The sequence below is a fragment of the Neovison vison genome, chromosome 7, assembly GCF_020171115.1.
Source record: "Neovison vison isolate M4711 chromosome 7, ASM_NN_V1, whole genome shotgun sequence".
NCBI classification, from domain to species: Eukaryota; Metazoa; Chordata; class Mammalia; order Carnivora; family Mustelidae; genus Neogale; species Neogale vison.
Genome location: NC_058097.1, coordinates 42902954 through 42929893, shown reverse-complemented (window position 1 = coordinate 42929893; position 26940 = coordinate 42902954). Strand labels below are relative to the sequence as shown.

General features: G+C 40.4%; 1 long non-coding RNA gene and 1 pseudogene across 2 annotated transcripts; one reads left to right on the top strand and one right to left on the bottom strand.

Moving 5' to 3' along the window:
• Window positions 1-394: 394 nt before the first annotated feature.
• LOC122911592 lies at window positions 395-20576 on the bottom strand. 2 transcript variants are annotated; one of them, XR_006385491.1, is made up of 3 exons: window positions 20273-20576; window positions 19358-19418; window positions 395-1498 (listed from the first exon to the last, which is right to left on the bottom strand). It is a non-coding gene; the product is annotated as an uncharacterized LOC122911592 (long non-coding RNA). The 2 variants fall into 2 exon arrangements; XR_006385492.1 differs by lacking the exon at window positions 395-1498 and adding an exon at window positions 17209-17243.
• A 300-nt stretch (window positions 20577-20876) lies between these two features.
• Window positions 20877-25715, top strand: LOC122911591 (annotated as a pseudogene).
• Window positions 25716-26940: the final 1225 nt, after the last annotated feature.

Below are 26940 nucleotides of genomic sequence, written 5' to 3'. Positions count from 1 at the left end.
AGGAATCTTGTTACTCAGTATCTTGAATCTATTTATAGTCTTTGCAAAATTGGGGGAATTTTCAGTCATTATTTCTTTGAGTACTTTTTCAATCCATATTTTTTCCTTCCAGGACTTCAATGTTAGGAATGTTAGATCTTGTATTAGTCTCACAAGTTCCTGAGTTTTCTTTGACTCTTTTTTCAGTCTATTTTCTGTTGTTCATATTGGGTAATTTCTGTTGTTCTGATTCCTTTCTATGTCTTCTCCATTTATTCTGTTAGCACATCTATTAAGTTTATTTCCATTATCATACTTTTCAGTTAATTTTCCTTTGTTTCTTTTTTACATCTTCTGTTTTCTTTTCTGGACTTCACATTTCTTTTCTGAGATTTGTTTTTTCTTTTGTTTCAGGTATATTTGTTTCAGGCATTTTTATGAAGTTTGAGGTATTTATGAGACAATTCTAACATCTCTGTCATCTTGATACTCTTTTGAATATCTTTTTTTCACTCATTTTGAGATTTTCCTGGTTTTTGGTATCATGATGGATTTTTAGTTAAAGTGTGAACATTTTGTGTTAAGATTTAAATCATATTTAAACCTTGTTTAAGCTGGCATTCTCTGACTCCACTCACATGGGAAGGGGGTGTGCCATCTTGTGCAGGTGAGAGATTCAGTCTCCACTGACAGGGGGATGAAGGAGTCCTCCTATTATGTGTGAGTGGTAGTTCTGGCACCCTACCAGCCTCCTTTTTATACCTAACTGGCTGGGAGAGGTAGGAATATCTCTTTACTGCTCATTTGCCCTCTATATTCACCATAGAAAAGAGTGTGGCCTGGTTAGCCTGGGTGGTGGTGAAGATCTTGACCATATTACACTTACTCTGATACCAACCCATTTGGTTGCTAAAAATTTCCCTCTTGGGAGATGCCTGGGCAGCCCAGTCCATTAAGTGTCTGCCTTCACTTAGGTTATGATCCCAGGACCCCGGGATCAAGTCCCGTGTCAGGCACCTCGCTCAGCCAGGAACTGGCTTCTCCCTCTGCCTACCACTCCCCGTTTGTGCCTCTCTGGCTCTCTCTAACAAATTAATACAATCTTAAAAAAAAAAAAAAAAAAGAATTTCCCTCTTGGTACTGCTGTGGCTATATCTTATAAATTAATAAGTATCCTGTATTTCCACTTTTGTTCAGTTGAAAATATCCTCCAATTTCATTTGAGACTTCCTGTTTGACTCATGTCAGTTTGATTACATGTCAGTTGTTTAATTTTTAAGTATTTGTGGACTTGCTAAATATCTTTGTTACTTTTTTCTAATTTAATTCAATTCTGGTAAGGAAAATTCTTGGCATTTTAGTTCTTTTACATTTATGAAGATTTAGTTTATCCAGAATATTGTTTATCATGGTGAATATTCCACATGCAACTGTAAAGAATACATACTCTGCTGTCAATCTACAGATGTTGTTTAGATGGCATTGAAGACTTCTGTACCTTGATCTCTTGTCTGTTGATCTATCAATAGGTAAGAGATAAATGTTAAAATCCTCCACATTAACTGTAGATTTATTTACTTCTTTCAGTTTATCAATTTTTGCTTTGTGCATTTATTTTACATATATATATATATATATATCCACCTTTACCAAGGTATAACTGACATATAACATTGGATAAGGTATACAATGCGATTATTTGATATATATATATATGAAATGATTACCACAGAGGGTTAATTGACACCTCCATCATTCCATATAATTACATTTTTAGGGGTGTGGTGAAAACAATCTACTTCCTTAGCAAATATCAATAATATAATTCAGTATTAACTGTAGTCATGCTTACATTAGCTTCCCAAAACTTATTCATCTTATATCTAGAAATTTGTACCTTTTGATGAATATCTCCCCACTTTTCCCATCCCTAAACCCCTGGCAACCACCATTCTCACTCTGAGTTTGGCATTTTTCAATTCTACATATAAGTGAGATCATACAGTATTTTTCTTTCTCTGACTTATTTCACTTGCATAATGCACTCAGGGTCCATCCATGTTGCCAAAAATGGCAGAAATTCTTTTCTCATGGCTGAATACCACTCCATTGTATTTACAAGTGTATACATATACCACATCTTCTTAATATATTCATCTACAGATGTCTACTTAGATTTTTTCTGTATCTTGGCTATTGTTACTACTGCCGCAGTGAACGTGGCAGTGCAGATCTCTTTGAGATCTTTATATTATTTCCTTTGGATATATACCCAGAAATGGAATTGCTGGATCATATAATACTATTTTTACTTTTCTGATGCATTTCTATATTGTTTTCCATAGTAGCTATACCAATTTACATTCCCACCAATGATGTACAAGGGATCCCTCTGTTCCATGTCATCACCAACACTGTTAAGTCTTGCCTCTCTGATAATACTTTTCTAACAGGTATGTGGTGATATCTAATACTGATTTTAATTTGCATTTTCCTGATGATTAGTGATGTTGAGCACCTTTTCATGTACATGCTGGCTATTTGTATGTCTTCTTTGGAAAGGTATTTAGTCAAGTCCTTTGCCTATTTTTTACTATTGAGATTTTTGCTGTTTGAGGTTATCTGCTATTGAGTTGTATGAGTTCCTTATATTTTAGATATTAATTCCTTATCCATGTAGATGGTTTACAAATGTTTTCTCAAGTCTATTGGTCAACTTCTCATTTTATTTATTTTTCTGTGTGGAAACTTTTATTTATTTATTTTTAAGATTTTATTTATTTAAGAGAGAAAAGAAAAATGGGGAGTGAGGAGGTTGGGGGGCAGGTATGGGAGGCACAGAAGGAGAGGGAGAGAAAATTTTGAACAAGCTGCATAGCCAAGGTGGAGCCCAAGAGTGCAGGGCTCTATCTCATGACCCTGAATATTTTCACTAAAAAGAATATGAGATCGACAGGGGTTTCCTTAAAGTACTTTAAAAATGTTGTTCCACCTACCAATAGCATGCTGTTTTTCTGATGATAAACTGTGTTATTAAAGTTATTGTTCTCCTATATGTAATGTATCAGTATTCCATTAAAAGCTCTCGAGACTTTTTTTTCCTTTGATTTTCAACGGTTTTATTCAACGGTTTTCAACGGTCTGCCTCAGCAAAGGTTTCAGAAGTTTATCCTTTTTGTGGGATTACAGGCATACCTCATTTTATTGAGCTTTGCTGATCAGGCATTCTTTTTTTTTTTTAAGATTTTATTTATTTATTTGACAGAGATAGAGAGCACAAGTAGGCAGAGCAGCAGGCAGAGGGAGAAGGAGAAGCAGGCTCTCTGCTGAGCAGGGAGTCCTATGTGGGACTAGATCCCATAACGCTGGGATTATGACCTGAGCTGAAGGCAGCCGCTTAACTGACCGAGCCACCCAGGTGCCCCAGATCAGGCATTCTTTACAAATCAAAAGTTTGTGGCAAAAATTTTTCCAACAGTATTTGCTCACTTTGTGTCTCTGTGTTATACTTTGGTAATTCTTACAATATATCAAAATTTTCATTATTATTATATTTGTTGTAGTGATCTGTCATTAGTGATTATGACTCACTGAAAGCTCAGATGATGATTAGCATTTTTTAGTAATAAGGTGTTCATTAAGGTATGTATATTTGCTTACACAATGCTATCACACATTTAACATACTACAGTGTACTGTAAATATAACTTTTATATGCACTGGGAAGCTAAAAAATTCATTTGATTCTCTTTATTGTGACATACTTTACTGTGGATCTCAGGACCCTGAGCCCAAGACCCATCGCATTATTAAAGCATAAGCTTTAATCCACTGAGCCACCCAAGAGCTCCTATTTAAGTTTTTTTTTAAAGAGAGATTTTGAGCCAAATTTTCATTTTCCCACCAGGCCAATTTCTACTTTGTCAATTTGAAAAAAATATTTTATATACATAGTATTACCATGCTATTTTAAAACTCTCCATAAATATATGTATCCCACCTTATTAAAGCTGTTGTATTTCTCATCTTTACATTGATCAAATCTGTAAGTCTAGTTTAGATCAGTGTTTTTTCCACAGAAAATAGATGTTTCATTCTTTCTCCATTAACTTCTAACTGTATGAAAGGTTTCCTTCTGCTGGATTTAGTGTAATCTGTTCCTTTCCTAGATTCTTAAGCTTGGACTGCTTTGACAACTTATGAACTCTCCACTCTGTGAAAGACACTGTATTAAAACTAGGATTAGGGGCGCCTGGGTGGTTCAGTGGGTTAAAGCCTCTGCCTTCGGCTCAGGTCATGATCCCAGGGTACTGGGATCGAGCCCCGCATCGGGCTATCTGCTCAGCAGGAAGCCTGCTTCCCTTCCTCTCTTTCTGCCTGCCTCTCTGCCTACTTGTGATCTCTGTCTATCCAATAAAAAAATAAAATCTTTAAAAAAAAAAACTAGGATTATAAGAGTAATCATGTGGGGCAATAATCAATTGCTAGGGAGTGACTGTTAAGCAAATCAAAATTCTGGCCCTAAATTCTCATTTCCTGCATTTATTAAAGAGTACTAACTTCCCACAAGATGACTTTCCGAAAACGACTTTGATCACCTCCTGCAGGTTTCGATATATAGCAACACTATCACTCACATCTGAATGCTATCCTATTTCAACTCTGGTATTCCCTTTGAATCAAACAAAATGTAAATTTCCAAGAGGGGGTTAGAATTACTTCACAGATTACTTTCTAATTGTAAGGATTAAAAATTAGCCTGAGTTCCCATCAGGCTCCCTGCTCAGCAGGAAGCCTGCTTCTCTCTCTTCCACTCCCACTACTTGTGTTTCCTCTCTCACTGTGTCTCTCTCTGTCAAATAAATTTAAAAAAATTTTTTTTCCAATTTATTTATTTTCAGAAAAACAGTATTCATTATTTTTTCACCACACCCAGTGCCCCATGCAAGCCGTGCCCTCTATAATACCCATCACCTGGTACCCCAACCTTCCACTCCCCCGCCACTTCAAACCCCTCAGATTGTTTTTCAGAGTCCATATAAAAATCTTTTTTAAAAAAAATCTGTCAAATAAATAAATAAAATCTTTTAAAAAAAAAAAAAAAGATGCAGATGCTCGATCCCAGGATCTGGGATCATGACCTGAGCCGAAGGCAGATGCTTAACAACTTAGCCAGCCAGGTGCGCCAGTAAATAAAATCTTTAAAAAAAAAAACTACAGGGGCGCCTGGGTGGCTCAGTGGGTTAAGCCTCTGCCTTCGGCTCAGGTCATGATCTCAGGGTCCTGGGATCGAGCCCCATATCGGGCTCTCCGCTCCGTGGGGAGCCTGCTTCCTCTCTCTCTCTCTGCCTACTTGTGATCTCTCTGTCAAATAAATAAATAAAATCTATTTTAAAAAAATTTAAAAAACAAAACAAAAAAAAAAAAAAACTACACACACAATTTGACAGTCATCACCTTAACCATATGATCAAATTTAGCCTCATGGTATCAATATGTGCCTCTTAATATATGACAATACAAAATATTTAACATATTTATGAAATAGTCTTGCAAAATTATTTAGCCCAAACTCAATCTTTTCTCTACAATTAATTTTTTTAAAATTTTCATATATATATTTTTTAATTTGAAAGACAGAGATCACAAGCAGGCAGAGTCAGGCAGAGAGAGAAGGAGAAAGCAGGCTCCCCACAGAGCAGAGAGCCCAATGCGGGGCTTGATCCCAGGACCCCAGGACCATGACCTGAGCTAAAGGCAGGGGCTTTAACCCACTGAGCCATCCAGGCGCCCCTCTACACTTAATTTCTAATATAGATGGCAGAATAAGTTAAATGACAACATTAGGAAACAAGCGCAACAATCCAAAATATGGAACACTCTACAAGACAACTCTAAACATGGACTCTAAGAAGAAAAACCCAGCATCATGGAAAAAAGGAATAAAGGCAGAGAACCAAATTAGACTAAAAGAGACATATCAACTAAATGTAATTTATAAACTTAGACTTGATTCTAGATAAAAAGAAAAATAGCTATTAAAGTCAGTCTTGGGGTGCCTGGGTGGCTCAGTGGGTTAAGCTGCTGCCTTCGGCTCAGGTCATGATCTCAGGGTCCTGGGATCGAGTCCCGCATCGGGCTCTCTGCTCGGCAGGGAGCCTGCTTCCCTCTCTCTCTCTCTCTGCCTGCCTCTCTGTCTGCTTGTGATCTCTCTCTGTGAAATAAATAAACAAAATCTTTAAAAATAAATAAATAAAGTCAGTCTTGGGACAACTGGAAAAATTTGAACAGGCATCATTTGACATATTTTAGAAGGTGTGATTATGATTATGTAGAAAATTATAGGAAGATAAAGCAAATATTACAAACTGTTAGCTTTTAAACTGGGTGGGGGTTGGATGGTAAATGCATGTTCATTATCCTTTTCAACTTTTCTGTGTTTATAAGTTTTCATAATGACAAGATGGGGAAGTTTAATGGGCAGTTTTCCTCCTGTTACCCTTTTGATAATTTCTAATAAAGAAGAAGTGTAGATTACAGAATACCTGTTATTTGGACTTAAATGCAAACTGCATCATACCTTTTTCTACTTTCTCAGCAATAAGCTATATTCTCATTATATATTTACAGCTATTTTATTTTATTTTTTCCCAAGATTTTATTTATTTATTTTAAAGATTTTATTTTTATTTATTTGACAGCAGATCACAAGTAGGCAGAGAGGCAGGCAGAGAGAGAGAGGAGAGGAAGCAGGCTCCCTGCTGAGCAGAAAGCCCGATGTGGGGCTCGAACCCACTGAGTCACCCAGGTGCCCCATATTTACAGCTATTAATTCTAGAGTATTGCAGCATTAATTTCCTGATGCAACGCAGGAATGAAGTTGTCTCACATGTTCTTTATATTATTTTTTTAAGATTTTATTTATTTGAGAGGGAGCACAACAAGCAGGTGGGGGGGGCAGAGGGTTAGGAAGAAACAGACTCACTGCTGAGCATGGAGCCCAGTGTGGGACTTAATCCCAGGACCCTGAGATCATGACCTGAGCCAAAGGCAGACTTTCAAACATCTGAGCCAGCTAGACGCCCCCTTTATTTATTTTTTAAGATTTTATTTATTTGAGAGATAGAGCACGAGCTGGGGGAGGGGCAGAAGGAGAGGGATAAGCAGACTCCCTGCTTCGGGGATGGATCCCAGTACTCTGAGATCATGATCTAAGCTGAAGGCAGACACTTAACCAACTGAGCCACTCAGGTGCCCCAATTTAATCAGGTGTATTAAATAAAAATGCAAAAATAAATAAGAAAGTTCTTAGAAAAAATTCAGAACCATAGGGCGACATGAAATTTCAACAGACCCCAAACCAGGAAAGAAATTCAAACAGTAATCAAAAATCTCCCAAGGGGCACCTGGGTGGCTTAGTGGGTTAAGCCTCTGCCTTCACCTCCGGTCATGATTTCAGGGTCATGGGATCAAGCCCCACATTGGGCTCTCTGTTTAGCAGGGGGCCTGCTTCCCCCTCCCCCTCTGCCTGCCTCTCTGCCTACTTGTGATCTCTCTCTGTCAAATAAATAAATAAAATCTTAAAAAAAAAAAAACTCCCAAGAAACAAAAGCCCAGCGCCTAATGGTTTCCCTGGAGAATTCTACCAAACATTTAAAGAAGAGTTAATATCTATTCTTCTCAAACTGTTCCAAAAGATAGAAATGGAAAGAAGACTTCCAAACTCATTCTATGAAGCCACCATTATCTTGATCCCAAAACCAGACAAAGACCCCTCTAAAAAGGAGAATTACAGGCCAGTATCCCTAATGAATTTGATGCAAAAATTCTCAATAAAATACTAGGAAGCTGAATCCAACAGAACATTAAAACAATTATTCACCACAATCAAGTGGGATTTATTCTGGGGCTACAGGGGTGGTTCAATATTTGCAAATCAATCAATGTGACATACCACATTAATAAAAAGATAAGAACCATACAATCCTGTCAATAGATGCAAAAAAAGCATTTGACAAAATGTAGCATCCATTCTTTTTTTTAAAATTTATTTATTTGACAGACAGAGATCACAAATAGGCAGAGAGGCAGGCAGAGAGAGAGGAGGAAGCAGGCTCCCCACAGAGCAGGGAGCCCAATGCAGGGCTTGATCCCAGGACCCTGGGATCATGACCTGGGCTGAAGACAGAGGCTTTAACTCACTGAGTCACCCAGATCCCCCTATAGCATCCATTCTTGATGAAAACCCTCAAGTAGGGATAGGTGTAACATACCTCAACATCATAAAGGCCATAAATGAAAGACACACAGTTAATATCATCCTCAATGGGGGAAAAAAAATGAAAGCCTTTCCCCTATGGTTGGGAACAAGACAAGGATGTCTACTCTCATTATTGTTATTTAACACAGTACTGGAAGTCTTAGCCAGCAATCAGACAATAAAAATAAAAAGTATACAAATTAGCAAAGAGGAAGTCAAACTAATGTTCACAGCAGCATTATCATCAACAAACTATGGAGACAGCCCAAATGTCCATAGACTGATGGATAAAGAAGATGAGTATTATGTTGTCTGCCCTGTATTTCCCTAATAATGATGTTGAGCATCTTTTAAATGTGTCTACAACCCACCTGGATGTCTTCTTGGAAAGATGTAGTGTGAGACTCCTGGGTGGCTCAGTTGGTTAGGCATCTGCCTTCAGCTCAGATCATGATCCCAGAGTCCTGGGATGGAATCCCACATTGGGTTCAGTGGGGAGTCTGCTCCCTCTTGTGTGCCCCCCAACACACACACTCTCACTCTCTCTCTCTCTGACAAATAAATAAATAAATCTTTTTTTAAAAAAACACCAAAAAGAAAGATGTAGTGTACACACACACACACACAGGAATATTACTCAGATTAGACCAGAAATAAACAAAACAGAAAATTTAAAAAGCAACAGATCACCCTGGTTCACTAAAAATACCAACAAAATTGATAAACCTTTAGCCTGAGTCATGAATTTTTTTAAAAAAAGAGGATTCAAATAAAATTAGAATTGAAAGAGGAGAAATAACTGATACTACATAAATGAAAGATTAAAAGAGAATATTATGAAAAATTATATGTCAGCAAATTGGAAAATGGACACATTCTTAAAAATACATAACCTCCCAAAATTGAATCAGGAAGAAATAAAAAATTTGGCTAGATCAATTACTACAATGAAATTGAAATCAGTTATAAAAGAACTCCCAACAAACAAAAGTGCGGGACCAGACAGTTTCACGGGTAAATTCTACCAAACATTTAAAGAAGAATTAATACCTATTCTCAAACTATTCTAAAAAATAGAACAGGAAGTAAAGCTTCCAAATTCATTCTTGAAGCCAGTATTACCCTGATACCAAAACCAGATAAAGACACTACAAAATAGGGGCACCTGGGTGGCTCAGTGGGTTAAGCTGCTGCCTTCGGCTCAGGTCGTGATCTCAGGGTCCTGGGATAGAGTCCCGCATCGGGCTCTCCGCTCAGCGGGAGGCCTGCTTCCTTCTCTCTCTCTGTCTGCCTCTCTGCCTACTTGTGATCTCTCTCTGTCAAATAAATAAATAAATAAATAAATAAAAAGACACTACAAAATAAAGGAACTATAGGCCAATATCTCTGATGAACATAGTGGCAAAAACCCTTAATAAAATGTTAGCAAACCCAGGACGCCTGGGTGGCTCAGTCGGTTAAGCGGCTGCCTTCGGCTCGGGTCATGATCCATCCCAGGGTCCTGGGATCGAGTCCCACATTGGGCTCCTTGCTAAGCAGGGAGCCTGCTTCTCCCTCTGCCTCTGTTGCCACTCTGCCTGCCTGTGCTTGCTCTCTCTCTCTCTCTGACAAATAAATAAATAAAATCTAAAAAAAAAAATGTTAGCAAACTGAATCCAACAATACATTAAAAAGAATCATTTACCACTATCAAGTGGGATCTAATCCTGGGATGCAAGGGTGGTTCAATATTTATATTCAACAAGAGAAGGATAAAAACCCTATGATCAGGGGCGCCTGGGTGGCTCAGTGGGTTAAGCCGCTGCCTTCGGCTCAGGTCGTGATCTCAGGGTCCTGGGATCGAGTCCCGCATCGGGCTCTCTGCTCAGCAGGGAGCCTGCTTCCCCTCTCTCTCTCTGCCTGCCTCTCCATCTACTTGTGATCTCTCTCTGTGAAATAAATAAATAAAATCTTTAAAAAAAAAAAAAACCCTATGATCATTTCAACAGATAAAAAGCATTTGACAGGGGCGCCTGGGTGGCTCAGTGGGTTAAAGTCCCTGCCTTCAGCTCAGGTCATGATCCCAGGGTCCTGGGATCGAGCCCCACATCAGGCTCTCTGCTCAGCAGGAAGCTTGCTTCCCTTCATCTCTCTCTGCCTGCCTCTCTGCCTACTTGTGATCTCTGTCTGTCAAATAAATAAATAAAATCTTAAAAAAAAAAAAGCATTTGACAAAGTACAACATTCATTCATGATACAAACCCTCAACAAAGTAGGTTTAGGGGGAATATACCTCAACATAATAAAGGCCAAATATGAGTAACCCACAACTAACGTCATACTCAACAGTGAAAAAACTGAAAACTTTTTCCCTAAGATCAGGAACAAGATAAGGATGTCCACTCTCAACATTTTTCTTAAACATAGTACTGGAAGTCCTAGCCACAGCAATCAGACAACAAAAAAGAAATTTAAAAAATTGGTAAGAAGTAAATCTTTCACTATTTGCAGATGATGTGATAATATATATATATACATAGAAAACCTGGAAGACTCCACCAAAAAACTGCTGGAACTAATCCAGGAATTCAGTAAAGTGACAGGACACAAAATCAAAGTACAGAAATCTATTGTATTTCCATACAGTAATAGTGAAGCAGCAGAAAGAGAAATTTTTAAAATGGTCCCATTTATAATTGTACCAAAAATAATAAATACTTAGGAATAAGCTTAACCAAGGAGGTAAAAGATGTATACTGTGAAAACTATAAAACACTGATAAAAGAAACTGAAGATGACACAAACAAATAGAAAAATGGAAATGGAAGGATAGAAATGGAAAACTGGAATCCATGTTCATGGATTGGAAGTACAAATATGATTAATATGTCTATACTACCCAAAGCAATCTACAGATTTAACACAATTGTGATCAAAATACCAAGAGCATTCCTCACAGAACTAGAATAATCCTAAAATCCACGTGTATGGAACCACAAACAAACAAACAAACAAAACCACCAAATAGCCAAAGCAATCTTGAAAAAGAACAAAATTGCAGGAATTACAATCTCAGATTTCAAGATATCCTACAAAGTCGTAGTAATCAAAAGAATATGGCACTGACCTAAGAACAGAAACACGGACAGATCAATAGAACAGAACAGAGAACCCAGAAACAAACCCACAATTATATGGCCAATTAATCTTTGATAAAGGAGGCAAGAATATATAACAGGAAAAAGTTTCCTCAACAAATGGTATTGGGAAAACTGCACAGCTATATGCAACAGAATGAAATTGGGCCACTTTCTTATACCACACACAAAAATAAATTCAAAATAGATTGAAGACCTAAATGTGAGCCTGAAACCACAAAAATCCTAAAAGAGAACACAGGTCATAATTTCTCTGACATTGCCCATAGCAACATTTTTCTAGATAGGTCTCCTGAGGCAAGGGAAACAGAGGCAAGAATAATGTATTGTGACTGGGCACCTGGCTGGCTCAGTCAGTGGAAAATGTGGCTCTTGATCTCAGGGTTGTGAGTCTGGGCTCCAAACTGGGTGTAGAAATCGCTTAAAAATAAAGTCTTGGGGTGTCTGGGTGGCTCAGTTGGTTAAGCGACTGCCTTCAGCTCAGGTCATGATCCTGGAGTCCTGGGCTGGAATCCCACATTAGGCTCCTAGCTCCATGGGGAGTCTGCTTCTTCTTCTGACCTCCCCTCTCATGCTCTCTCACTCTGTCTTTCTGTCTCTCTCTCAAATAAATAAATAAGACCTTTTTAAAAAGATAAAATAAAATCTTAAAAATAGTAATTTATTATAACAAAGTAAAAACTTCTACACAGCAAAGGAAACAATGAAACTAAAAGACAACCCAACAAATGGAAGAAGATATTTGCAAATGACATATCTGATAAAGGGTTAGTATTCAAAATATATAAAGAACTGATAAAACTCACACCCAGAAAACAAATAATCCAATTTTTAAAAAGGCGGAAGACATGAACACACATTTCTCCAAAGAAGACACATATAGATGGCCAAAAGAACATGAAGATGCTCAAAACCACAATGAGATATCATCTCACACCTATCAGAATGGCTAAAATGAAAAACACAAGAAATAGCAAGTTTTGGTGAGGATGTGGAGACAAAGGAACTCATGCACTACTGGTTGGAAGGCACACTGGGTGCAGTCACGGTGGAAAACGGTATGAAGGTTCCTCAAAAAATTAGAAATAGAGAGGCTCCTGGGTCATTCAGTTGGGTGGGCATCCAACTCTTGATTTTTGGCTCAGGTCATGATCTCAGGGTCATGAGATTGAGCCCTGCGTGGGACTCTAACCCTCAGCGGGGAGTCTCCTGGAGAGTCTCTCCCTCTATTCCTCCCTCTGCTCATGTTCTCTCTCTCTCATAAATAAATAAATCTTTTTAAAAAATTAGATATATGGCACTTCATATATGGAATGAAAAAAAAAAAAAGAAATAGAAGGGCGCCTGCATGGCTCAGTTGTTAAGCATCTGCCTTCAGCTCAGGTCATGATCTCAGGGTCCTGGGATCAACACCCACATCGGGCTCCCTGTTTGGCAGGAAGCCTGCTTCTCCCTCTCTCACTCCCCCTCCTTATGTTCCCTCTCTTGCTGTCTCTCTCTGTCAAATAAATGAATAAAATCTTTAAAAAGAAAAATCAGAAATAGAATTACCATATGACTTAGTAATTCCACTACTGGGTATTTACTCAAAGAACACTAATTCAAAAAGATATATGCACCCCTATGTTTACTGCAGCATTATTTACAATAGCCAAATTATGGAAATGTCCACTGATAAAGAAGACACACACACACACTGAAATATTACTCAGCCATAAAAAAAGAATGAAATTTTGCCATTTCCAACAACATGGAAAGATCTAGAGGGTATAAAGCTAAGTGAAAAGGTCAGTCAGAGAATGACAAATACCATTATGATTTCACTCATATGTGAAATTTAAGAAACAAAACAAACAAACAAAAGGGACAACCCAAAAAACAGATTCTTAACTACAAAGAACAGATGGTTACCACAGGGGAGGTGGGTGAAGGGTTGGGTGAAATAGTTGAAAGGGATTAAGAACATACTTATCTTTTTTTTTTTTTTAGGATTTTATTTATTTATTAGAGAGAGAAAGCGTGTGCAAAAGCAGTGGGGAGAGGAAGGCAGAGGGAGAAGCAGGCTCCCTGCTCAGCAAGGAGCCTGATATGGTACCTATCACAGGACTCTGGGATCATGACCTGAGCTTAAGCAACTGAGCCACCCAGGCATCCCAAGAACACACTTATCTTGATGATCACGAATAATGTAGAGAATTGATGAATCACTATATTGTACACCTGAAACTAAATAACACCAAATGTTAATTATACTGGAATTATTTTTTTAAGACTTTTTTTATTTATTTGACAGACTTGAGATCACAAGTAGGCAGAGAGGCAGGCAGAGAGAGAGAGGAGGAAGCAGGCTCCCTGGGGAGCAGAGAGCCCAATGCAGAGCTTGATCCCAGGACCCTGGAATCATGACCTGAGCCAAAGGCAGAGGCTTTAACCACTGAGACACCCAGGTGCCCCATGGAATTATTTTTTTTTTAAGACATGAAGGACACCCTGACATTTGCAACAACATGGATGGACACTGAGGGCTAAATGGAATAAGTGAGACATAAAAAGAGACTGCATAATCTCACTTATATGTGGAAATCTTAAAAAAATTAAAAAACTGAACTCGAGATATGAGAATAGATTGGTATTTTCCAGATGTGGGAAGCTGGGAAGGCAAAATGGGTGAGAGTGCTCAAAAGGTACAAACTTCCAGTTATAAAATTAATAACTCCTAGGGAAGTAATGTATAGCATGTTGAATATAGTTAATAATTTCATTGTACACAGTATTTGAAAGTTGCTAAGAGTAGATCTTAAAAATTCTCATCACGAGAAAAAAATTTATTAGCTGTGTGTGGTGATGGGGATGCCTGGGTGGCTCAGTCAGTTAAGCCTCTGCCTTCACCTCAGGTCATGATCCCAGGCTCCTGGGATCAAGTCCTACATCAGGTTCCCTGCTCAGTTGGGAGCCTACTTCTCCCTCTGCCTGCCACTCCCCTGCTTGTGCTCTCTCTCTCACTCTCTCTCTCCAGCAAATAAATAAAATCTTTTTTAAAAATATTTTATTTATTTATTTGACAGAGAGAGAGAGAGAGAGATCACAAGCAGGCAAAGAGGCAGGCAGAGAGAGAGGGGGAAGAGGCTCCCGGCTGAGCAGAGAGCCCAATGCGGGGCTCGATCCCAGGACCCTGAGATCATGACCCGAGCTGAAGGCAGAGGCTCAACCCACTGAGCCACCCAGGTGCCCCAAATCTTTTTTTTTTTTTAAGATTTTATTTATTGGGACACCTGGGTGGCTCAGTGGGTTAAAGCCTCTGCCTTCTTCTCGGGTCATGATCCCAGGGTCCTGGGATTGAGTTCCGCATCGGGATCTCTCCTCAGCAGGGAGCCTGCATCCCCTCTCTCTCTGCCTGTCACTCTGCCTACTTGTGGTCTCTGTCAAATAAATAAATAAAATCTTTTTTAAAAAAAGATTTATTTATTTGACAGAGAGAGAGAGACCACAGGTAGGCAGAGAGGCAAGCAGAGAGTGGGGCGGGGGAAGCAGGCTCCCCGCTGAGCAGAGAGCCCAATGCAGAGCTTGATCTGAGGACCCTGAGATCATGACCCTAGCCTGAAGGCAGAGGCTTAACCCACTGAGCCACCCAGGTGCCCCAAATAAAATCTAACAAACAAACAAACAAACAAACAAACAAAAAAACAAAAAAACTGTGTGGTGATGAATGTTAACTAGACTTATGAGATCATTTCACAAAATATACATATATTGAATTATGTTGTACACCCGAAACTAATGTTATAGGTCAATTATGTCTCAGTAAAAAATGATAAGAGCGGGGCGCCTGGGTGGCTCAGTGGGTTAAGCCGCTGCCTTCGGCTCAGGTCATGATCTCAGGGTCCTGGGATCGAGTCCCGCATCGGGCTCTCTGCTCGGCAGGGAGCCTGCTTCCTCCTCTCTCTCTGCCTGCCTCTCTGCCTACTTGTAATCTCTCTCTGTCAAATAAATAAATAAATAAAAATCTTAAAAAAAAAATGATAAGAGCTATGGAGAAAAACTGATTAGGAGAAGGGTGATAAGAAGTGCATTGGATGAGGTGCTATTCTATACAAGGTGGTCAAGGACAACTTTTCCAATTTGGTAACATCTGAGTTAAGTCTTGAAGAAAGTGAAGGAGTAAGTAATGCCAGGAGTAAGAAAATTCCAAGCAGGGGTATCAGCAAACTCATACACAGATGGGTCAGAATTAAGTTATTAAAAATATTTAGAGAAGATAAAGTCAGGTTAACAGAGAGCCAGATCACACAGGGCTATAAAAACAACCATAGAGACTTTGGTTTTTATTCTGAAATGGGAAACCACAGAAAGCTTTAAGTTAAGAAGTGACATAATCTGACGTACATTTTGGAAGAATGACCCTGGCTATTGTGTTAAGAAGTAATTTTAGAAAGGCAAAAGAGGCTTTTGATTTTGATGAAGTCCCAAAAGTTTATTTTTGCTTTTGTTTCCTTTGCCTTTGGAGACATATCTTGAAAGAAGTTGCTGTGGCTGGTATCAAAGAGATTACTGCCTATGTTCTCCTCTAGGATTCTGATGGATTCCTATCTCACTTTGAGGTCTTTTATCCATTTTGAGTTTATCTTTGTGTACGGTGTAAGAGAATGGTCGAGTTTCATTCTTCTACATATAGCTGTCCAGTTTTCCCAGCACTATTTATTGAAGAGACTGTCTTTTTTCCACTGTATATTTTTTCCTGTTTTGTCGAAGATTAATTGACCATAGAGTTGAGGGTCCATATCTGGGCTCTCTACTCTGTTCCACTGGTCTATGTGTCTGTTTTTATGCCAGTACCATGCTGTCTTGGTGATCACAGCTTTGTAATAAAGCTTGAAATCAGGTAACGTGATGCCCCCAGCTTTATTTTTGTTTTTCAACATTCCTTTAGCGATTCGGGGTCTCTTCTGATTCCATACAAATTTTAGGATTATTTGCTCCAGCTCTTTGAAGAATGCCAGTGGAATTTTGATCGGAATGGCATTAAAAGTATAGATTGCTCTAGGCAATATAGACATTTTAACAATGTTTATTCTTCCGATCCAAGAGCATGGTGTGGTCTTCCATCTATTTGTGTCTTCTTCAATTTCTTTCATGAGTGTTCTGTAGTTCCTCGAGTAAAGATCCTTTACCTCTTTGGTTAGGTTTATTCCCAGGTATCTTATGGTTCTTGGTGCTATAGTAAATGGAATCGATTCTCTAATTTCCCTTTCTGTATTTTCATTGTTAGTGTATAAGAAAGCCACTGATTTCTGCACATTGACTTTGTATCCTGCCACGTTGCTGAATTGCTGTATGAGTTCTAGTAGTTTGGGGGTGGAGTCTTTTGGGTTTTCCATATAAAGAATCATGTCATCTGTGAAGAAAGAGAGTTTGACTTCTTCATTACCAATTTGGATACCTTTTATTTCTCTCTGTTGTCTGATTGCTGTTGCTAGGACTTCTAATACTATGTTGAACAAGAGTGGTGAGAGTGGGCATCCTTGTCTTGTTCCTGATCTCAATGGGAAGGCTGCAAGCTTTTTCCCATTGAGGATGATATTTGCTGTGGGTCTTTCATAGATAGATTTGATGAGGTTCAGGAATGTTCCCTCTATCCCTATACTTTGAAGCGTTTTAATCAGGAACGGATGTTGGATTTTGTCAAATGCTTTTTCTGCATCAATTGAGAGGACCATGTGGTTCTTCTCTCTTCTCATATTAATTTGTTGTATCACATTGATTGATTTGCGAATGTTGAACCATCCTTGTAGTCCAGGGATGAATCCCTTCATCAAAATCAAAAGCTTCTGCACAGCAAAGGAAACAGTCAAAAAAAACAAAGAGGCAACCTACGGAATGGGAGAAGATATTTGCAAATGACATTACAGACAAAAGGTTGATATCCAGGATCTATAATGAACTCCTCAAACTCAACACACACAAAACAGGCAAACACATCAAAAAATGGGCAGAAGATATGAACAGACACTTCTCCAATCAAGACATACAAATGGCTATCAGACACAAGAAAAAATGTTCATCATCATTAGCCCTCAGGGAGATTCAAATTAAAACCACATTGAGATTTCACCTTACACCAGTTAGAATGGCCAAAATTAACAAAACAGGAAACAACATGTGTTGGAGAGGATGTGGAGAAAGGGGAACCCTCTTACACTGTTGGTGGGAATGCAAGTTGGTGCAGCCTCTTTGGAGAACAGTGTGGAGATTCCTCAAGAAATTAAAAATAGGGGCATCTGGGTGGCTCAGTGGGTTAAGCCGCTGCTTTCGGCTCAGGTCATGATCTCAGGGTCTTGGGATCGAGTCCCGCATCAGGCTCTCTGCTCAGCAGGGAGCCTGCTTCCTCCTCTCTCTCTCTGCCTGCCTCTCTGCCTACTTGTGATCTCTCTCTGTCACATAAATAAATAAAATCTTTAAAAAAAAAAAAGAAATTAAAAATAGAACTTCTCTATGACCCTGCAATTGCACTCCTGGATATTTACCCCAAAGACACAGATGTCGTGAAAAGAAGGGCCATCTGTACCCCAATGTTTATAGCAGCAATGGCCACGGTCGCCAAACTATGGAAAGAACCAAGATGCCCTTCAACGGATGAATGGATAAGGAAGATGTGGTCCATATACACTATGGAGTATTATGCCTCCATCAGAAAGGATGAATACCCAACTTTTGTAGCAACATGGACGGGACTGGAAGAGATTATGCTGAGTGAAAAAAGTCAAGCAGAGAGAGTCAATTATCATATGGTTTCACTTATTTGTGGAGCATAACAAATAGCATGGAGGACAAGGGGCATTAGAGAGGAGAAGGGAATTTGGGTAAATTGGAAGGGGAGGTGAACCATGAGAGACTATGGACTCTGAAAAACAATCTGAGGGGTTTGAAGTGGTGGGGGGGTGGGAGGTTGGGGTACCAGGTGGTGGGTATTATAGAGGGCACGGCTTGCATGGAGCACTGGGTGTGGTGAAAAAATAATGAATAATGTTTTTCTGAAAATAAATAAATTGAAAAAAAAAAAGGCAAAAGAGGAAGTAGAGACCAGTTAATAGGTTACTCTACAAATCAAATGAGAAAACTGTGGCGTAGATGTGGATCAGCTGAACTTTTATATGCAAAGGCTTCCAACATCTGAACTGCCCTCTCACCTGGGCATAGGTGTTAGTTCACAATGTTGAAAATACGTATGCTCCATCTCACAGTTTCCATTAACTGCATAAAACTCCCCTTATAGTGGGAATTACTTAAAATTTCCTTATTTATTAAACTCATTTTGGTTATTATTATCTTAAAGATTGCCCTAAGGTGGTGGTTCTGGATCTATCTTTTTTGTAATCCTTAGTGTCATAGTATCTCTCCCTTTAGAAGTCAAGGATGGACATGGATTCCAGGTTGAGTACCGCCAAATAGAACCATTTGAGCCTTTAATTCAAAACAGACCTGGAAACTGGTCCAAGTGTTTACTCACAGATTACCTGGTAAATCCTGGTCTTATTGGTACAGAAGTCATTGATAAAGCCCCCAATCTCATTTATACCTCAAAAATACTGCCAAAGTGAAAGATCTTATAACGTACTTGGACTGAGACTAGCCAATACCATCCCATAAATTGCATGGCTTTCAATACCAGGACTGTGGTATGTGATGTTACATACAAGGCAATCTTGTTTCCAACAATTCTTTTATGAAAAGGCTCTTGTATTTACCTGACTAGACCAGCAGAGATCTTAGTAGAGATCTGGCACATAGAAGAAACTGCCAAATTAATACTAAGAGGGAGGAGATAGATTTAAAAACTGAGTATTTGGCTCTAACTCCAAGGCCCCATATACAATTGGTTTGTTGAATGGGCTTTTGGTAGTCAGGAACTCTCAGAAGAGGGAAAAAATTATGCTCTGAGAAACGAGAACTATTTCAGGGAAGAAAGAAAAAAACCTCAAAGCACCTTGATCGTGGCCTCTGGCTGTTCAATAATCATTCTTTAGTCTTCCTCTTAGCAACAGAAACTGTAGAAAGAAAGAAGAAATTGATGAGACACTGGGTTTTCTCGGAATTCCAGTACCAGGTTGGAACACACACTTCCTCCAGTCCCTCACTGTCACCACAGACATACAAAGAAAAGTCAGGGAAGACTAGAGTCCAGCCTAAGGTAGTTACAGGAAAGGATCAGAATCTATCATGAACTCACAGATGTCTCCTGGATAGAGTGGTGAGTCACACCTGCACATTTACAAAACCCTCCACCTCATGTGCAAACATGGTTCTGTACCAGGTCACTCACTTACATATAATCCCACATACACACCTAGGGGACACACAAAGTCAGAATCACACAGCCTTTCCACACCCACAAACCCCTTCCCCAAAGCCAGACAATCACAATCTCTCTCTCTCTCACACACACACAAACACCCCCCAAGGGGGTCACACTACTCACACCTGCACAGCCACAGACACCTAACACCACATAGTCACAGACCCCTCCACACACACACGGCGCCGCACATGCTCCCAAAATCCCACACACACCCCTACCGCCGGACACAGTCCCAAATGCACAATCACCGGTCCTCTACGTCCCTGTGCACGACGGTGCAGTCATGCAATAACAATCACATACCCATTCTGGGAAGATGCACAGTCCCAAGCACCCTACTCCATCACCCAGAGTTATCACCACATACAATCACAATCACACACCACGACGACACTCAGTAACAATCACAAAATAACCTCTCTCCCCCTCCATTTTCCCTCCTTCCCCTCTCTTTCTCTCTCTCTCTGACACACACACACACACTCTCTCTCTCTCTCTCTCTCTCTCTCTCTTCAGTCCGCTCCGGACACGAAATGCTCCTACCTGAACTCCTCACCCTAGTCCTTCCCTAGTTCCGTTCTGGCCCGAACAGGTTAAGTTGCCCCGAACTCCAAACGCCCCGCAGCTACTAACTTGGGGAAGCCAACGGTTCCGCCATCCCGCAAAGCGGCCGAAATCCTGAGGAAGGTAGCGTCAAGCGGGCAGCAGGCCTCGGGACTCCTCTCAGCGTGCACACTGGGCTCGTACAGCTTCTCCGCGCCAAACAGAACCGCCAGACCCGACGCGGAGCGGCTGGTACGCGGATCCGGTCGGCTGGATGCAACCGCCAAGCCTCCAGGCGCCTGGACCCTGGCGGCTCCAGCGCCGCCGTAGGCACGGGACAAGACGCCGGTTTAGAAGCGACGCCGCCTCGAGCCGCAGCGTCTGTGGGAAATGTAGTCCTGGCCGGAAAAGCAGACGCTCAGACTAGTATGAGAACGGACACCTGGTCCCGGCCACCGGAGTCCGAGCGGCTGCCGCGCGGGATCGGTATCTGGAGGAGCTGGTACGCCCTCTGCACGCAAAGGGCTGACATCTCATCTTTGTCGGTGACCGCAAACCTCGGTCGCTTAGCGCTGAGGGTGAGTGAAGGTGGGACTTGGTGCTCTCTTTCTAGACCATTTGGAGGCGACGACAGGGAAAGGAATCACGGGCTAGCAGGGAGACGTGGGGACGCGCCCGAGGGACGCGCTCAGGTGCAGAAGGCGGCCGGGCAAAGGCGAGTCCGGAGATGCTGCGTTGTGACGGCAGAGGTGACTGGGTGTTGTGTACATGTGAGCACAGGACACCTATCTGGGAGAGCAGGATTGTATCTGCGTATCACCAATTAACAACCACTAAGCCTCATCCGTAAAATGGTAAGAAGGCATCTTTTTGGAGCATCAGTTTTCTTTGAAGGTTGACAGGAGAAACATAAAATGAGTTTTTAGGTTAAAATAGACATGTTTTTATTGCGCCTGGGTGGCTCAGTTGGTTAAGCGACTGCCTCTAGCTCAGGTCATAATCCTGGACTTCCCAGGATAGAGTCCCACATTGGGCTCCCTGCTCAGCAAGGAGTCTGCTTTTCCCTCTGACCTTCTCCCCTCTCATGCTCTCTCTCTTTCTCTCTCATTCTCTCCCATCTATAAATAAAATATTAAAAATAAAATAAAATGTTTAGTATGGATTAAAATACTAATTTAGGGGGGTGGGAGGTTGGGGTACCAGGTGGTGGGTATTATAGAGGGCACGGATTGCATGGAGCACTAGGTGTGGTGAAAAAATAATGAATACTGTTTTTTTGAAAATAAATAAATTGGAAAAAAAATACTAAAAAAATAATAAAATAAAATAAAATACTAATTTAACATGCTTTTAAAGCAAGAAAGAAGGTTGCCAAATAATTGTTAAGAGATGTTTGATTTTATCAGTCAAGATTCTCAAGTTTAGAAACATACTTACTTATGTACGTTTAATGAAACTGCTAAAATATTTAGGTTTAAATCTACCACCTATTTGTTTTCTGTTTATTCCACCTGTTGACAATCCTAACCTTTTCAGAGTACAGGTTAGTTATTTTGTATAATGTTCTTCAATTTGGGTTTACCTGATGTTTTCTCATCATTTATATATATTTTTAAAAGATTTGTTTATTTTTTGAGGGAGACAAAGAGCCTGCAAGTGTGTGGAGGGAGGGGCAGAGGGAGAGGGAGAGAGAGAATCTCAAGCAGAACTCCCCACTGAGCACCACAGGTCTCAGTCTCAGGACCCATGACATCATGACCTCATCTGAAATCGAGTCCCCCACACAGCCGACTGAGCCACCCAGGTGCTCCTCATCGTTTATACATTCTGGGAAATAACCCATACAAGTGATGCTATGCTATTACCAGTTTATCCTATCCGGAGACACACAACGTCAATATATTCCATTACCTGCAATGCTAATTTTTTTAAAGATTTTATTTATTTGACAGACAGAGATCACAAGTAGGCAGAGAGGCAGGCAGAGAGAGAGACGGGAAAGCAGGCTGCCTGCCAACCAGAGAGCCTGATACGGGGCTCGACCCCAGGATCCCAGGATCGTGACCCAAGCTGAAGACAGAGGCTTAACCCACTGAGCCACCCAGGTGCCCCAATCTTAATTTTTATTACTTAGTTTAAATAGGGTCCATGACTTTCTCCACTGCAGAGTTATTGAATTTGTAGCATTTATCAGTGAATTAAGAAAAAAAAAAAAGGAAACCGACTGGCAAAGGAGTTTGAGAAATGCGGTTTTCAGACTCCCAGTCCCAGCATTAGAGAAGCCTATAAAAGGTTCAATGTGGAGCTGAAAAACAATAGGTTAATAACCAACACGTGGTCATCCTACAAATTTCCTTCACCTCTTTTTTATTTATTTATTTTTCTTTTCCAGTAGTACAGTCCCCCCCTGGTTACCAGAACCAGGTGTCCAGAGGTGTGCCCTATGTGGGCTGCCTGTGCCCCTCTGTTGTGGCTGCCCCTAGCAACTGCCACCATGCTAGTGGATGGGGCTGGCCATCAGCCACCCTAAAACCTGGATTAACTACTGTGGGTGCACTGGTGGGCAGAGCTTACCCTGGGGTTGCCAACTGAGAGGCCCACCTGTAGTTGGCAGACCTTTACCTCTTTTTTATGCTGGATTACTGGTTTCTGGAGCGGTGTCTTCTTTTATTCTTGGTTTAATCTTTCCCTTACCACCTTGAAAAAGGTTAATATGGAGTAAAAATTTTGAGTCCTTATAAGTCTAAAAGGTCTTTATTCTACCACTTTTGGATGATAGCCCAAATAGACTTGACATTTTAGATTAGGCATTGTTTGCCCTTAGAATTCTGAGAGAATTATACAAAGTTTATGGTTTTTTATCTTAAAGTATGCTGACAGTTTGTGTTCTGTTTTTCTTTCTCTTTGGAAGCACTTAAGATCTCTACGTACCTAGTTTTCTGAAATTTCACAAAGGTGTACTTTGGCATGGGTCTCTTTGTGAATTGTACAGGGACCTCTTTATTTTGAAGAATCATATAAACAGTTTATATTTGTTCTCTGAAAGTTTCCTCCATTCAGTTTGCTCCTCTCTCTCTTTAACTCCTTTTATCTGGATATTGAAATCCCTAATTTTATGTTATCTTTTTCATCTTTTATTACCCTTTTAAAATTTCTTTTTCCTACAACTGAGTGATTTCCACAACACTATTTCCCATATCTACTATTAAAATTTTAATAATAAGGGCGCCTGGGTGGCTCAGTGGGTTAAAGCCTCTGCCTTCAGCTCAGATCATGATCCCAGGGTCCTGGGATCGAGCCCCACATTGGGCTCTCTGCTCAGCGGGGAGTCTGCTTCCTCCTCTCTCTCTGCCTGCCTCTCTGCCTACTTGTGATCTCTGTCAAATGGATAAATAAAATTTTTAAAAACAATTTTTAATAATAGTTATCTTTTTATTTCAAGAGCAGTTTTTAGGGGCACCTTGGTGGCTTATTCAGTTAAGCATCTGCCATTAGCTCACATCATGCTTCCAGGGTCCTGGAATCAAGCCCTGCATCAGGCTCCCTACTCAGCAGAGAGCCTGCTTCTCCCTCTCCCTCTACTGCTCCCCCTGCTTGTGCTCTCTCTGTCAAATAAATATTTTTTTTTTTTTAAAGAATAGGTGTCGGGGCGCCTGGGTGGCTCAGTGGGTTGGGGCCTCTGCCTTAGGCTCAGGTCATGACCCTGCCGTCCTGAGATCAAGCCCTGCTTTGGGCTCTCTGCTCAGCAGGGAGCCTGCTTCCCTTCCTCTCTCTGCCTGCTTCTCTGCCTACTTGTGATCTCTGTCAAATAAATAAATAAAATATTTTTTAAAAATAAAATAAAAAAAGAATAAACTTTTTTAAAAAGAGCAGTTTTTATAGTACCTGTTATTTGTTTCCCTAATATAATATCTTATCTCTCTTTGGTATTGGGGGTTTTGGTGGGTTGTTTTTGTTTTTATGTCTTTTTGCTGTTCCTTAATGTATCCATTTCCTTGGAAATTCTTTTTTCCATTGTTTTCATTTGTCTTTCCTATCACTAGGCTTACATTAACATATTAGATTTTCCCTTATTTACAGATTAATAGCTGTCCTTTCATCTTCATTATAGAACTATTGGTCAAGAATTCAGATATTTCTTTGTCAGTCTCAAAATGTTAGTATTACAGATTTTCTCCTGGGCAATTCCATTTCTCCAAAGAAGAGTCTTCTCATCTCTTAAATACCAGAATTTTGGAAGTCCAACAATAATGAGGACCCACCATTTATTTAATCCCCCTGATTTGGGGTGCCAGGGTGGCTCAGTCAGTTAAAGGTCCAACTCTTGATTTCGGCTCAGGTCACGATCTGAGGGTCATGAGGTAGAGCTCCACAGTTGGCTCAGTGTGGAGCCTGCTTAAGATTCTCTCTCTTCCCAGCATCTGGATGGCTGAGGTCATGATCTCAGGGTTCTGGGATCGAGTCCTGCTTGGGCTTCCTGCTCAGTGGAGAGTCTGCATCTCCCTCTCCCTCTATCCTGACCCCTGCTTGTGTTCTCTCTCTCAACTTCTCTCTCAAATAAATAAAATCTTAAAAAAAAAAAAAGATTCTCTTTCTCTGCCTCTCTTCCTCTGCCTACCCCTCCCACCACTCACATGCATTCTCTCTCAAAAAAAAAAAAAATTAATCCCCCTGATTTCAGTTTGGTGCCTTTCCTTGCAATCTGCTTTTCTTTCTTTTTTTCTCTTAAAATTTTTTATCTATTTATTTTAGAGTTGAAAGCTTAATTTAGACTTAACATATTATAAAGGAATCCATGTAATAAAGAAATGATATGAATATTATAAGTGAATTATAACTCATCTTATTTTGCAGTAACCCCTACTAACTGAAATCTGTATTAACAGGGATTCACAAAGCTTATCAAATACTTGAGAATACACTGTGGAGAGAAATGTGGGGAAGCCTTTAGCCACAAACCAAATATCACTGACCATGAGAAAATCCATATGGAAGAGAAACCCTTTGAATGTAATGAATGTGAAAAAGACCTCAGTCAGAAGGAATGCCTCACCACACTGCTCACTCTGGAGCGAAATCCTACAAATGTAATGAATGTGGAAAATCCTTCAATCAGAAAGAAAATCTCATTACCCATCAGAAAATTCATACTAGTGAGAAGCCATTTGGATGTAATTACTGTGAGAAAGCTTTTATTCAGAAGTCAAGCCTCATTAAACACCAGAAAATGCATACTGGAGAAAATCCTATACATGTAAAGAACGTGGGAAAACCTACAGCAGCAAATCAAATCTCACAAAGCATGAGAAAATTCATACTGGAGAAAAACCTTTTAAATGTAATGAATGTGGAACAGCCTTTAGCCAGAAGCAATATCTCATTAAACATCACAACATTCATACAGGAGACAAACAAACCCTTTGAATGTAATAAATGTGGAAAATCCTCCTCTCAGGGCGCCTGGGTGGCTCAGTGGGTTAAGCCTCTGCCTTCGGCTCAGGTCATGATCTCAGGGTCCTGGGATTGAGCCCCGCATTGGGCTTTCTGCTCAGCAGGGAGCCTGCTTCCCCCCTCATCTCTGCCTGCCTCTCTGCCTACTTGTGATCTCTCTCTCTCTGTCAAATAAATAAATAAATAAATAAATAAATAAATAAAAAATTCTCAGGAGGGGTCACGCAGGTGGCTCAGTCAGTTAAGCATCTGCTTTCACCTGAGGTCATGATCTCCAGGTCCTGGGATCAAGCCCCGTGTCAGGTTCCCCACTCAGCAGGGAGTCTGCTTCCTTTTCTCTCTCCCTCTGCCCCTCCTCCCTGCTCATTCATTCTCTCTCTCTCTTTCTCTCTCTCTCAAATAAATTAAATCTTAAAAAAAAAAACTCTCAAGAAAAGGAGAACACTCTCATGCTCTGAAAAATAAGACGGCACTTTCAGGAAAGAAAACAGCCACTAACCTCATAGTTTATAGATCACCATTTCTTTCCTTGTCCTCTGGGGACCTTTCCTGGAAATGGGCAGAAATAGGTGAAGGAATCATGAAATATGGATCCCTGCTTATAACCCAGACTGACCCAGAAAAATCACAGCTTCAATCCTTCCCCACTTGTCACAGACCCACAGAGGCAGTCTGGGCAAGCAGGCCCTCCCAGGATTAGAGAAGAGCCAAATTCCTCTACAAGGTGGTCCAAGGTAGGACAATTCAGAGGATGTAGGGGATCTCCTCCTCCTATTCCAGAATTAAACTGGTGGAAACCTCCAACTGTAAGTTTCATTCCATGACCTTGTTTGGAGCTTAGAGACGCTTCACCTGAAAACTACTCTGGGCTCATGTTCTTCCTTGGGGGTGATTTCTATGAAGCTCTCCTGTCACAATAAGGTGGGAGGGCAGAGGGGCAGTACAGACCCCACAGAAGCTTCTAGAAACTCTAATATTCACAGTTAGCCTCAGGATGCACATCACTCACATAATGCCCAATCTGTGTCAGCTCCTAATATGATAGAGACTGGAGATGCCAAGAGAATATTATATGGGTCCTGCTCACAAGAGGGTACAGAGGCACTGTTGAGAAGCAAGGGGACAAGTCTGGTAGAAAAACAGGAGATTGGCACTAATACCAATCCCAGAAACACAGAAATAAGAAACTGCACCCATCCCCTGCCAGTTACATTCCC